The sequence below is a fragment of the Uranotaenia lowii genome, chromosome 3, assembly GCF_029784155.1.
Source record: "Uranotaenia lowii strain MFRU-FL chromosome 3, ASM2978415v1, whole genome shotgun sequence".
NCBI classification, from domain to species: domain Eukaryota; kingdom Metazoa; phylum Arthropoda; class Insecta; order Diptera; family Culicidae; genus Uranotaenia; species Uranotaenia lowii.
In genome coordinates this window covers 192556710-192570906 of record NC_073693.1, presented here as the reverse complement: position 1 = coordinate 192570906, position 14197 = coordinate 192556710, and the positions used below count along the sequence as shown (strand labels likewise).

General features: G+C 34.2%; 1 protein-coding gene across 2 annotated transcripts in view; it reads left to right on the top strand.

Annotated features, from left to right (window-relative positions):
* Positions 1-14197, top strand: part of LOC129751676 (uncharacterized) — a 93000-nt gene that overhangs the window by 49223 nt on the left and 29580 nt on the right. The gene's annotated exons all lie outside the window — the stretch shown is intronic.

The window sequence follows — 14197 nt, the reverse complement described above, 5'->3', positions numbered from 1 at the left end:
AGATGCCTTGTTTTCAGAGCTTCTTATGTCTGGAAATTCTCTACCTCTCTATTTATCGTTTTGGTCTAGAATATGCCGGAACATAGTTCATTAGCCGTGATTAATATGGGTCGACCTGCATAATTTCGGAGCCATTATTTCAGTTTCTCTTTCGAGGAAACTAGAGCCGAGTTCAGGTAAGCGACCGGATTAAATATTCTCAACAGGAAAGAGCGTTTGCATAAAATTGTGGAAATGATGAGGTTTTGATAACGGTGAAGCTCCCCTTTTCCGATTGATTAGTCTGAGGGTGGCACTCGAGGGTTTCAGAAGGGACGTTCAAATCGTGTTTATGGTGAGAAAGGGTAACAAATGGCTTATTTTTCAATCGGAAGCTTACCTTTGTCGGACAACTTTTAATGTTTTATGAAGTGAATACTTCGTCCGTAATTAACATGATTTAAAGCAGTTTTTGGAATTCATTTGTATATCCGGATCATATCAAATCCTAAGAAACATTTTCTTTTTCGAGTATACTTACACAGATACATTACACTGGAACAAAGGATATGAAATCAATTTCCAAAGTTGACGTACCATGTCTGATATGCTTCCTTCGAATGGCAATCGAAAAATCAATTGGGCTGTAAAAAGCGAAATATATTGTGCCGATGTCAGGTTTCACACGGTCATTTTCAATTGAAAATTCGTGCCCCGTTTCTCACCGACATGTAATACGATTTCCCTTAATCAATGTGACACGCTCCAGTTCAATGGAGCGCAACTGTAAGGAATGTTGAACCGTTACTTGGGTGTTGATTGTCAAAAAAAGCAACAATAGTCAACGATTTCGAAAAGAAATTTCGAGTGGTCTTATCTCGTTTATTTGGAAAACAATATTCAAAATGGAAAGAACGGATGTGATGTATGGTGGATTTACTGCTTCTTATATTCAAATATTATTCCTCGACCGACTTAACGTTGCATTGAATGCCTGTGTTCGGTACGGTTTCAGACTGTCACGATTTTCTAGGGTAACGCATCTTCAGAAATTTCTTCTTGGTTGTGAATTTAATAAGTTTTTCGGCTATCGATCTTGTATGGAAATGCCCGATTTTATTAACTGTAGAAAACCGTCTTATTTATACTCAATGCTGGTTTCGCTTCTAAGTTTACGTACTAACAGTTACATTGTCCAATACCATAGCTCATCTTACTATAATTACTCATTTATTGTGAGAGGTATCGTTTACTGGAACCATTTACCCTTCGAAATTAAAAATCTTAAGCATAAAAAGGGATTAATAAATATGTACCTATTTATATATTTTAAAACGGCACACTTTTAGAAACGTGGTTAGTAGTTTATACAAATGAATTTTAACATATTGTAACGCATTAAAAGATCTGAAATCTTATGTTACATGAATAAAGATCAATAAATAAATAAATAGATAAATAAATAAAATAATTTCAGCTTACAATATAATCATTTAACGTCATGTTAATGAGCAAATTAGGCAGTTTGATAAAGTATTCTAGTTCAAATGTCAAACTCCTTAGTTTTAGAGGAAAATTTTTTAAAAACCTGCAGTTATTTTTTCAAATAGGTCGTGAAAGCATTACTATTCACTTTAACAAAGCAAATATTAAGCAAAAGCAAGCGGTACTATTTTTATTTCGCATCTTTTTTCATATTATTGATCCTCTATGCCAATTGCTGCATAAAAAAAAGTAAATTTATGCATTGTTTAACCGTGGAACGATTTAAACAAATTGCAGACGACGATTTGACGATTTTATATCATTCATATTTCAACTAGCAAAACACATACTGGCATTATTCTTATTTCGATCACTGTATTAGTCCTACAATCGCATTTCCGGCCTAACAACTTTCATTAAATTTTGTACAAAGTTTAGCTGAAGCTTTTCCTGTACATAAATATACTTTTTCTATATTTTTTCCCCAGGATTGAACTCCTCAACACATTTTCATATTGTTGCCTTCAAAATAACCCGGTTTTTTGCGATGGGTCTTAAGTTTCAGTGCATTGCGAGGACTCGTGTCCTTCGGTACAGCAGTGACTACCTTGGATTCAGATATCCTCAAGGCATTAGTTGAATAAGAGAACGATCGAAAATAGATCGAAATGGAGTGGAAGTCTACTCTATAGCTTATTTGCGTATTTGAACTGACCCACAAATGTAGATCTAGATACGAAAAGCTTTGGAAGAACATTTTTACTGCAGTTTCAGGCTTTGTTCAGAAATACAATTTTCTTAAAAAAAGGTTGTATTTTTCTCATTTTTTTCGACGCCTTTAAAACTTTTTGTAGCCAACAAAAATATATCAGCTATCAAGACTGGTATCGAGATGAAGATTCTGATCTTCATCTTTTGCCGAGCAACGTTCGCTTACCCGAAGAAGCCATTCTTGTTGATGATATGGCAGCATCTGATCTGTTTCAATTCAAGTCTGTGGAATACCGAATCAAAACAATCGGTTTCTTGATTTGTTATTCACGAACGACGTGGAGTGCTGTCAAATTGAAGAAACTACACCGCTGATACTGAACGAAGTGCATCATAAAGCAATGTCGTTACGTGTCAATGTGGATAAAGTTCAGTACGAAGATACACCGCCAGCACAGGAACACAATAAAACGGTATGAGAATAAACCGTACATAAAGTGATAAAGCGGACTTTTCACTTCGTGCTACGAAACAAGATTTGACACACCGAATATTCACGTGAGTGGTTCCGGATTTTGTCCACTGCCCTCCGGGGCTTCGACAGCAGATAATTCGAAAGAAGCTGCAGAACTATTCGCAAATTATTTTCGAAGTGTATACTGCTCGAATAATTTACCAAGTGATCAAGAATACCAATTCCCAGAAGAAGTTATTCCTGAGCTAACAATATCGATTTTAGATGTCTGAAAGAAAATTTTAGTGCTCGATGAATCCAAAGGTAGTGGTCCCGATGGCTTACCGAACTCGGTCCTTAGAAAGTGTGTTAACGGACTCGAAGCACCCTTACACCGCCTGTTCTCAGACTCACTTCACGAAGGAATTTTTTCGAAGTTTTGAAAGATTTCACACATCGTACCGATACATAAAAGTTCTTCTAAGCTTTTAGTTGAAAATTATCGTGGAGTGGCAATACTTTCTGTCATACCAAAGCTTTTTGAGCGCATCGTTTACGACCAAATGTACCTTTGGCTGGAGACAAGGCCGGATTAAAGGGGGGGCAAAGGGGGCAATTGCCCTGAGCCGGGGGGGGCCCCCCGAGGGAAATTTTTTTTTAACATTACTTTAATCATACTACCTCAGTTTCTACTAATCGATGAAAAAAAATCAAAGCAAGAAAATCGGTATAAAAACTTGAAATATATGTAACTACTAAAAGGCCCACGTGAAATAATATCTTAGCTTAGTTGACTACTCATATCCACCTTAAATCATTGAACTTGAAGTGCTTAGATAGGATCATTGATTCAAAACTTCAGATAACATATTTGATTAGACTTTGTTCAACTTACGCACTTCAAATTCCATGATCGCTGGCGTGGCTAAGCAGAACAAGTTCTACCTCGCCAATGGTTGCTACTCCGTGATTGATCGAGGCCATCAGCTTTGTTCAAAGGCCAAAAGAATGGTGCTTGGGACTAGCAATTCATTCACAATGCACAAAACTCATGCTCTCCCTTTGAAAATGATCAATAACGGCGCCGGCCACGTCCTAGTAGTCAATGAGGAATGAAGGAAGGATTGTTAGTAGGATATTCTCAGGATTAATTTACAACCTCTTGTCCCTTTATATTCCAAAGATAAATTTTGAAAAATCAAGTCAATTTAACCAACTATAGAAACCGTCTATACGTCTGCGAATCTATATTCAAATATCCAAGGAAATGGTTTTGTTAGTGGGGGAAAGGTTATAGATCAGGATCCATTTTGGTGAATGGTGCGATCGAGTTTTCCTACACCTCCTATGCTCCTAGATTTTTCTTAAGGAAACTCCTATTTCTAAATATGAGGCAGTGATGAAAAGTTTAAAAGTCAAGTAATGTGTTTTAGTTTTCATAAAACTAACTTGTTTCCCTAATTCTTGTTCCTGATACCCTAATGTGTTTTCAAAAACGACCCTTAGGATTGAAGATAATTCTATTAAACTTCGAAGAATATTTATGAGGAGATATTTCAAATATGAAAGTTTTGTTAATGGATGATGTGATTCTCCTTTTTGTTCCTTTTAATTTTTATTTGTTATTTAGGTTGTGTTAATTGAATAAGATCGTTTTTGGAAACTCATCAGTGCTATTCAACCTTTTGCCTCGGTTTAATTTCACGGAGAAAACAAATCAACCAAAAAAGTTGGTTATTTAGAGTACACAAGTGAGTCATCTATGAATATGTATATCTTATTTTTCAACATCTAAATATTTGCTGTGACATCTTTTTCAATGAATTTTCAAAACCATCCATTTAAAATTCACACCTCTGTGAACTGTACTATCCACAGTCGTTCATCCTATCCGTTTATGGCGTTTATAAACAGAGAACAAACGCATTCACCGAAAACCTCTCGACCAAACAAAGCAAATTCAAAGCTAATTTCAATTTCTCGGCAAAATGACCAGGATGTCACTCGAAAACACACCAAGAGAATACTTCTACCTTTTCACTTCCGCATTTCTTCAAATTTATGATAAAATAAGAATGAATAAGCTTAGCTTAGTTTGGCAGACCACTCAAATCCACATTTAACCGATCCACTTGAAATGCTTATTCGTTTACCCTGAATTCTTCTTTAAAACAAGAATTAAGCTGTGTCACGATTCATATTGATAAAAAAAAACTGTTGTTTGGATCATTTTTGTTTCAGTTCAAATGCTTTTAGTTTATCCATTAGTTTATAAACATATGCCAACGATAATGATTGCAGCATCCATTTAATTAAATAAGGCTAATTGCAAGTGAACTTCTTCGTCATATCAACATTTCACGTCAACATTTGAACCATCAAATCTGCACACCGTAACATTGTTGAAAAAAAATGATACTACAAAGTAAAAGAGTCTACCTCATGCAAAATAAGATATACTGTAGTCACTTTCTCCTGAGAACACTCACAATCAAATATTTCAATAATAAAATCTATTGTTAGCTTTGGTCACTATCAACTACATCAACAATTGATCTGCAATCTACTTTTGAAAATAGCATGGTAATTTTCGTCTTGGTGTTATTTTGTGTAGAACCGCAGTGTTGAAATGCTCGATTCAACTGATAACTTTTTGGATTCAATTCAGGCATGGTGTGTGACTCAATTCATAAGAATTCTTTGAGCTGTAATCGTAATAGCTTCCGAAAGAAAACTTAATTTCACAACCTAAGTATGCAACATCTAAACCTATTCTTACCGGCTGATTTCCCTCTGCAAAGCTTGCAGAGAAAACGAAACTGAATCAAATGTATCACTGAAAATCCTCAGAGAAAAATTATCAACACATTCGAGTGTTCAATAAAAATCTTACTCAAATTTAGTCTTGATTGGTTTTCGATTGAAAAAAGAAAAGAATTCATAAAACATAAAGAACATTTTTCACAAAAGCTAAACCGCGACGTTAGTTTCAACAGTTTAATTGAATGAATTAACTTATTTTGAAGAATTTACAAACTCTATACTGGGAGATGGTTATCAGATGAAAAAGATGAAATATTTAAATAAAAACTACAATATAAAAAGTAATGCTACCATACAAGTTCTGGTCTTGCTAGCTACACCATCTCTATTCAAGAATTATTTTTCGAGCAGATTATACAACGAACCAAAACAATGTGCTCGAATAAAATGACAGCTCATGTGAAAACTGCTCGAATGGCTGCATTAAATTTTTCCGTAATTTTCAGCTTACCGATCGGTAACTAAAATTGCAAAAACTTACCAAAAAGTTTAGTTCCTAAAAAAATAAAACCGGATTGCGATACACGAACTTCTTTTTGGTTTACCTAACACATTTTTTTACATGAAACAAACATTTAATACAACGAAAATTCAAAAATAATAAGCACTTTTTTAACTTCAACTTTACACTGCAGTGCTGCCCCATTTTTTCTCCTGCAAAAAAATAAACAAATCTCTTTTCACGAATAAACTCTTTGTAACTTTGTTGTTTGAGGACATGGAAATGACATTGAAAACAAGAATAAAAAGGAACGGACTCACCAATTTGAAAGGTTTAAACGGCATCAGCAAATAACTGTAACACATTTCCACCTTTGTTTCCCATGGCTCGAACAAAATCCAATAAAGACATTTTTTTCACATGATGATCCGCATTTAATTTTATGTTTAAGACACTTTGAATGCCACACATTTCCGGTACACAACTTCAACACAGAGTCTTTTTCCAATTGAACTCCCTCACGCTCTTCAAACAACCAATTTTATCAAATTGTTCGAACATAAAGATTTATTAACTTGAGCACGAAATTTTCTATGAAACTTTCACAACCGAAACAAAAAGCCACATATTCTTCATAGCTTCAATAAGTCGAAAAACTTTTCAGATAAAACGGACTTCACTCCAATAAGAAATTATTATTGAAAATTTTCACTTTCCCCGAAAATTCATGCGCAAAAAATTTCACGAGCGAAAAAAAACGACCGCACTCGATCAAGGCTTGCTTAGATTTTTTTTCTAAAAGGCCCACGTGAAATAATATCTAGAATAGTTTTTCTCTTACATAAATAAAGGAGGGCCCCTAGAGTAAGGTTGCCAGATTGTCCGGTTTTATCCAGGTTTGCCCGGATATTTAACACAAAATTTGACAAAAGTTCGGCCCGGCCCGGTTGCCCAGATTTCAGTTAAAAATGCCCGGATTTTGCCCGGATTTATTCACTTTATTCGCAAAACTAACAAAAAAAAACAAAAAAAAAACAAATTGTGTTGAATCATTTTTTATTTATGCGTCTAAAACGAAATTTTTTGAACCTGTTTTATAAAAATAACCATGAGAAGTTTTTTGAAGGCGTGAAATACGATTTAAAATAAAAAGTGGGGATGAAAAAAAAATATGTTTTTGTGTGATTCCTGGATTTGGACCAACTTTGCCTGGATATTGCCCGGATTTTTGGTCGACATTTTGGAATCAAAAGCCCGGATTTTGCCAGGTTTTTAGATGATAATAGCCCGGATTGTCCGGCCCGGGTAAGTGCTGAAAAAATTCTGGCAACCTTACCTTAGAAGAAGCAGTGAAGAAGTTCTTCCGCATTTTTCGGGCTGAGATCATCAAAATCTTGGTATTGAATTTCAAATTTTCAACCCTTAATCTGGACAAATAATGTAAACCGAATTCGAAAAAAAATCAAGAGAATATGAGAAAAAACACCTCAAGTTTTCTTTTTTTATCGAAACATCTCAGTTAGGTAAAAACATCACCTCATTTTCATTACATGCAAACGTCTTGCACAACTATAACGTTTTTTATTACGTTAACTTTCCAAGAAACGGTTACTGCACTAAAATAGCAGCTAATTTCGTAAAAAGTGGCTCACAGTGCTAAGAGAGAACAGAGAAGCTTATGATAAACATTTGAAAATTTTTATCAGTACCCGGATTAAAACCGGGTATTATTATAACTTTTCACTATTTAATAATTACCTACTATTGAAATTTTCGTTGGTTGATAAATTCTAAACCCTTTTGAATTTTTGAAAATAAAATCTATAAAAAAAACTGTAGTTGCTTAAATTGGACCAATCGACAGAACTGAGTTTTTTTTTATTGAATTTCTATCCCAATTTTTGTCTTAGGTTTAAACATTTTCAACTGATTTAACCAAAATTTTACCATATTCTGAAGTAAATATATCATTAATACGATCTCATAGTTGAGTTGCTAATATCATTGAGTGATTTTTTAAACATGAATATTCCTATGTTTTTTCATATTCAATTTTCCAAATTCAGTTCATTGAGATTTTCAAGTCTTGTGTTGTTACTTAAGTTACTGAATCTCAGTTCCATGGTTTTTCTGAATTTTTAGAACTCATCTCATGGATTCCTCATCTGACTTTTTTCAATGATAGCTGATTCTGTAATTTAAACATTTAATCTCTATTCTGAATTGTTTTTTTTTTCAAACGATATTATTTTTATTTATACCCCTTTGGCTTCAGGAGCATCGAATGAAACTTTTGTCACATTCTGAATGTCAATTTTATAACATTTTTTTTTATCTGATGAGAATCATACTCATAAACATCCCACGAAAACGTTTTGTTTGTGCTTCAAAGGTATAAAATTGAGATACACATTTGGTGCAATTTTTGCTTTAATCTCAATTTTTTATAAATTTAATTCATATTTCGTTCCTCAAAACTTGATTTGCAATTATGATTTAAATTTAAGACACTGAATTTTAGTTCTGAATATAACCGTATTTAAAGCTTTGAATTCTTAAACTCTTATATCGGTATCTCTATGGAATTTGAATTTCATTATTTTGTTTATTTTTTTGAATTTTGTATTTTATGATAAAATCTTCATGATACTTTCCAATTGTCATAAGGTGAAAATTTCTCGATGAAGCATAAACCAGACGATCAATGATCAAATGAAAAACATTTAAAATATCTATCCGGTCATTATTATAAATCAGAGAATTTTAGTTGGTGATAAGGGTTATACAAATTGAGAATTAAATTTTGCATTTGGAAGCTCAAATCAGACCTGAGAAATTCCTAAACTCTTCCGCAATGTTTGCACCTGATTGACTAATAATTTTTATTTGAAGATACCAGAAACCATCTTCTACATAGACAACATGGCAATTTGAAGAGAGTATATTGAACTCATCTCCAGTTCTTTAACACGTTTAAAATGTTCAGGATAGCATTTGAAAAAAAATGAATCGTAGGGCCCCCCGAGAAAAATTGCCCCGGGCCCCCCGATGGCTTAATCCGGCCCTGGCTGGAGAGGAAAATGTCGGACATTCAACATGGTTTTCTGAGACGGCGGTCGACCGTGACAAATCTTGGCGAATTTGTATCGCGAACTTCACAGTGGATGATGCGAGGACTTCAAGTCGATACTATATACACCGACATGTCGAAAGCATTTGATGTGATCGAAATCAGTGCTCTAATTTCCGTACTTTGCAAGAATGGAATTGCTGGTAACTGCTGGTAACTGGAGAGAGTCCAAAAGAAGTTTCTCAAATACGCGCTAAGAATCCTTGGTTGGCAAGAGGAAATGCCAGTTTATGTAGCCCTGTGCATGCTGGTCGGACTGGATTCGCTCAAAGATCGTAGGAAGTTAATTGACGCGTTGTTTTTGAAAGATTTGGCAAGTGGAAGGTATTATTTGCCGTACTTGTTCTCACAGATATCTCCCAACGAAGGACGTAATAGTTTGCGCAGCATGAGGCCGTTCCAGCTATCAAACAGGATCCAACATTACGCTAGAAGCGAACCAATGTATAGGACGATGGCACTTTATAACGCATATGTAGAAGAAATCAACTTGAATATGCCCAGAAACCAAATTAAAGCTAGTATAAAGAAGTGTTTTACTAAAAATTAAAGTGTGGTCGATGTTTTTTAAGTCCAGACTCGGATAAAAGGCTAAGCCTAGGATCATTAATAAATAAATAAATAAAAGACGAATTCAAAATGAATCTATTTTCAAATATCGGATTAGTAGTTTTGTCGCTGGAGCCTGAAACCGTGAATGAAAATTGTATATTTTGATCCAGAAGAAAAGATCAAATCACAGTTAAATACAAGTTGCACGCAGGGTTCAACTGTTTTTCGGAAAAGTGAAAAGAATTCTGGAAATATCTGGATAGTTTACTTATGAAGAGTATGACCTTTTTTTTTGTTCACCAGATCTCAATGTTGCAGATAGCCACTTATCGTTTGGTTCCGTCACTATTAGTTACATGTTCTGTTTGACTCTCAATATAACATACATCTTCCAAGCCTTTCCCATTATTAATAACTTTTATCCACTTCTGAATTCATAATTCATAAATTCAATCATTTTCTGCCATATTACACCATGACAATTTTGAATTTTCATAGTTTCTTAAAACAATGTATGTCCTTACCCAAAAATCTGGAATCGTCTGGAAGAATTGACAAAAGTCTGGAAGTCTGGATACCTGATAAAATGTCTGATAAAAATCTGGAAGGTTGACATCACTGGCTGCACGTTTAACAAGTCAGAAAAATCATAATTAGGTTTAATTTTATCAAACAATTTATGAAATATCATTTAAAAATTAAAAATCATGAACAAATTTTTTGATTTCCATTTTGTACCTATAGGTACATTTACCCCACAGTGACTTGATCAAAGAATAGAAATTTCACTTAAAACTGACACCAAATATTTGTGTTCATGATTTAGAACTAGACATACATATATTTTAACTGAATTTATTCTTCATTTCAGTACGAAGAGCTTCAAAAATCTATTGATAACAAAATTCGCCATTAACTGTATGATTTCAAGTTGTTTTGCCACATTTCGAGAATAAAAGAAGATTTTTCAAATTTTGTACAAAATAAATTAGCATAGTCGGTTTTCGAGTGGCGCCATTTTTTCCAACTTTCAAGAAATCAGCAATTGATGAAATACAGAAGCAATACATTTAAAGCTATTTTCATGCAAATTTCAAAGAAAAAACATTCAATCAGTAATTTTTTATAATTAAGCCTTATTATCCGTTCCACCAATAAAATATTGATTTTTGTAAATTTACGAAAGATACGGGATAGCTGTCGAAACTTTAATTTGGTGCCATTTAGAAAATAAAAATATTTTACGGGACCTTTTTTCAATCGGAACCAACTACAGATAATCTGCTCAAACATATCGACTTAATTCTAAAATATTTATAAACAAGATTAAAAGACCTACACAATCAATTGAATAACATCAAATTCGGTAAATTATCATTTTACATAGTTATTTAGTATTTTTTGTCATTTTTAGTCTGCTCTTTGTAATCGTTTTTAAATTTTACAAAATGTTCATTCTTTTTGTCATTTTGAAGTGCTGTAATACGATTTGTATTATTTTTGTTAATATTAAATCAACATTTAAGAACGTTAAAACTGATCTATGTTAAATCGTCAAATTATGTTGGTCTTGTAAGAGCGGAAAACATTAGGTAATGTTGTTTGTTTCAAAAAACCGTAGCCAAATAAAACTGTGCAAAATCGAGCGATTCATTTTATGTGATTACCACAACCTGGTCAGTTTACAACAGATAAAAATTCAATATACCAAGCCACTCCCCAGATATGTGGCAGTAGACCGAATCGATTTGAGGTCATTTTTGAATTTCTTAAACCCTGGGGTTTAAAGTGCTTCGTTTTAGTCTAAAGGGTGATACGGTCGAAATTTGGACAATATCAACTTGACGTATTTCTTTCTATTTTGCATTTAAAAAACCTGAACACCCCTCATTTTGAAGGTATGTGTGTGTAGAATGTTGCTCTTTTTTTGATTTTGGAATTCACTCTTCAGTTGTCAAAATGCCGTTCAAGGAAGAAGAGCAGCGTATCAAAATTTTGCTCGCGCATCGCGAAAATCCGACCAAAGAGCGATCCCGGAGGCTGTACACGACGATGCTGAAGAAGTTTGACTGCGTGGTAATGGACGACGAAACCTACGTCAAAGTCGACTACAAGCAGCTTCCGGGACACGAGTTTTATACGGCAAAAGAAAGGGGAAAGGGAGCAGATATTTTCAAGCACATGAAACTGTCAAAGTTCACGAAGAGTATCTGGTTTGGCAAGCCATCTGTACCTGTGGCTTGGAAAGCAGCATTTTCATAGCTTCCGGGACAGTCAACCAAGAAATTTACGTGAAAGAGTATTTGAATAAAAGTCTGCTTCCTTTCTTGAAAAAACACGGTTGTTCCGTACTGTTTTGGCTGGATTTGGCATCTTGCCATTACGGCAAAAAGGCCATGGAGTGGTACGCCGCCAACAACGTGTAGGTGGTTACCAAGGACAAGAACCCTCCCAACACGCCAGAGCTGCGCCCAATTGAGAAATACTGGACTTTTGTCAAGCGGAACCTAAAAAAACCAAAAAAGCTGCTAAGGACGAGCAGGGCAGGGGTTAAGCGTAAGGCCCGTCAATTCGGATTTGGAAAAGCGGAAGCCTAACTGAATATTTTTCCTGAATTTTATAGTAATTCAACTTGAAAAAGAAATTAAATTTGATTTTATAAATAAACGATTTCACCGATTTATACGCGTTTTCCCTTGACCAAATTTTGACCGTATCACCCTTTAAAACTTATCCATGATTTTTTGGAGAATTTTTAAGTAACGTTTAAATGAGTAAAATTGAACTTTGAAGTTTGTAGGGGAAAATTGAATATTTTGTACTGAAAATTCAACTTCTTTTTTTTCTTCTGTAGAACCGAGCCTGCTTATGGTTTTTATGCCAATTAATAAATTCTCATTGAAAATTAATTAATTAATTCTATCGACACCACTGCTGGGTGCCTAGCGAGGTATTGAATGAGTATTTTTCATACAATACTTCGCGAGAAACTAACAGTGACATCAATTGATTTTTTTCAATCACAATAGGCATAAGCCTGTTAAACAGCTATAAACTTTTTTGTTTAATAGATACAAAGTTACGGTCTTCAAAAGAGTTGTTCAACAAAAATTTTCTTTAAAGAATTTATAAATTGGCACATAACCCATGAGAGCAAGTTCACTGGTGTTGGTGAAAATTGGTACAAATTTTGACATTTTGGAAATTTTACCATGCAAAAGTGTTTTCAAGATCTGGCGCTGTATTTTTTTACAGCACTGTTTTATTTCAGCCGAATGTTATAGAAATATTGCTATTTTTGCATCACAGCATGTGAAACTACAACACGTGTTGTTAAAAAAAACTTGAAGGCCACAGATCTTGAAAATGTTTATGCATGGCAAAATTTTCAAAATGTGCTAAAAGTGACAAAACTTCTACCACTTTTTCCCAACACCAGTGAACTTGCTCTAAGCAGGCTCGGTTCCACTGAAGAAACAAAAATGAAGTTGATTTTTCAGTGCAAAATGTTAATTTTTTTCGTAGGGGAGATAATGGCCACCTTAAGGAAAACGCTTATTTAATCATATAGAATAGCTATAATATGTGAATTACATCATTGTTTCGTGTTAAGACACTCAAATAGTCTACTGCCTGATAGGATGAAACTTGAAAAAGTAGATAAAAATGTTTAAAAATGCATTTTAAGTTTTTTTGCTGAAAGCTGAAAACCAGTCACTGTAGGGGCTGAATGAGAACCCCCCTGGGGCAGTAAAAGCACCATTAATCGAGACACGATGAGCGTTTTCTACCGGGAAATGTAGTAGCGAATTCGACTCGATGAAGTCAATTGAATAATAGAGCTACAGCTTGACTTGTTTCATCTGACGATTTGGCCTATTGGTAAGGTGTCGGAGAGGCAATCAGTAGACTCGAGTTCGATTCCTGGTCAAGGCGGTAATTTTTCATTTATGATCGATTTATTTTGCACTAAACGGTGAGGCGTATATTCATCAAAAAAGCTAGAACAATATATTCTAGGTCTGTTTGTAGAATTCAAACAATTAACACATACTCACACATTATGTTTCTGGTGTTGTGTTTGACTGATGATGCTACTAGCCGTGTAATGTAACAATCAAACCTAAAAGTTAAAATTTACTTATGTATACGTTAGATTAAAAATTCTGCAAAAAATCATGGATGAGTTTTAGACCAAAACAAAGCTTTTTAGATCTCAGGGTTTGAGAAATTCAAAAATAATCCGAAATAGACTCAGTCTAATGTGGGGGTTATGGTTTTGGTTTTGAGTGATGAGCAATTAAATCTATTCCTTAAGTAAAGCTCTTATTTAATTTTTGGCATTTCGGCGAGTTGTGAAAATTCAAGGTAGAATATTTGGAAAGAACATGAAAGTATTATAGGTGGAAAGATCTTTTATCTTATATCCCAGAATATATCCCAGCGGCGATTAAAATAAGATAACAGAATTAAGTAAAGCTAGAGAGAATGTGTTTAAAAAAATCAATAGCTTCCATTCCGATCTTCAACTTACAAACCAAATTTATTTATTTTTTTTAAACCAAGCATATCTGAAGGTTTCTTCTGGGGCACGCAATATTCTTTATTGCTTTTCTGCGAA